The 956-nt window shown below is 49.9% G+C and overlaps 1 pseudogene; it reads left to right on the forward strand.

The window, feature by feature from the left end:
- Window positions 1–399: 399 nt before the first annotated feature.
- Window positions 400–517, forward strand: LOC124607871 (annotated as a pseudogene).
- The last annotated feature ends 439 nt before the right edge of the window (window positions 518–956 follow it).

Genomic DNA, 956 nt, shown 5'->3' on the forward strand with positions numbered 1-956 from the left:
GCGTTTGATTGTGACACGTCAATCACCTCGAATGAAGGTGTTTACGTTCCCAAATTGCACAAGTCACAGCTGAGTACGGCTGGCTGGCACGCGGGAGATCGGACAGGTTTGCGCGAACTAGCTGCAATGATGACAGACGCCTCGCCCAAGGACTCACCGTGCTTTTGTTCATTGCCAGGTCTCCGTAGCCACCTTGCAAGCTCTTATTTTCGGCCATAAGAAACTCGATGGCAGCTCTCAGCTTGTAACGCACCTCCGATACAGACGCCATTTTGAAAGCTGCATATAGCGCCACCACCTATCGGAACTTCATGAAATCATAGGGACCGTAGCGAGAATAATCCATGATGTCCCAACAAATTCTCGCAGAGAAAAAAATGTGTTGCATTACTTATTGAGGGCAACGGCCTTGCCGCAGTGGATACACCGGTTCCCGTCAGATCACCGAAGTTAAGCGCTGTTGGGCGTGGCCGGCACTTGGATGGGTAACCGTCCAGGCCGCCATGCGCTGTTGCCATTTTTCGGGGTGCACTCAGCCTGGTGATGCTAACTGAGGAGCTACTCGACCGAATAGTAGCGGCTCCGGTCTAAGAAAACCATCATAACGACCGGGAGAGCGGTGTGCTGACCACGCGCCCCTCCTACCCGCATCCTCATCTGAGGATGACACGGCGGTCGGATGGTCCCGATGGGCCACTTGTGGCCTGAAGACGGAGAGCCCATTACTTATTGTACGACCCTCATGGTTTCACATACAGGTATTTCAAAATTATACGTTTCTTGTATTTTATGCACTTCGTGGCCTGACATTTGAGATTGATCTTCTGGTTCCGTTGTAATTACGTGCTCATGGTTACAAGAACCACCTACATCTTCGGTAGCTCGTTATTTTCAATTCTGAATCATGTCGTATTTGTAAAAGTTAAATACTGCAGGAGGTATAAACACATTCGTGT

Source organism: Schistocerca americana, chromosome 3 (assembly GCF_021461395.2).
Source record: "Schistocerca americana isolate TAMUIC-IGC-003095 chromosome 3, iqSchAmer2.1, whole genome shotgun sequence".
NCBI lineage: Eukaryota > Metazoa > Arthropoda > Insecta > Orthoptera > Acrididae > Schistocerca > Schistocerca americana.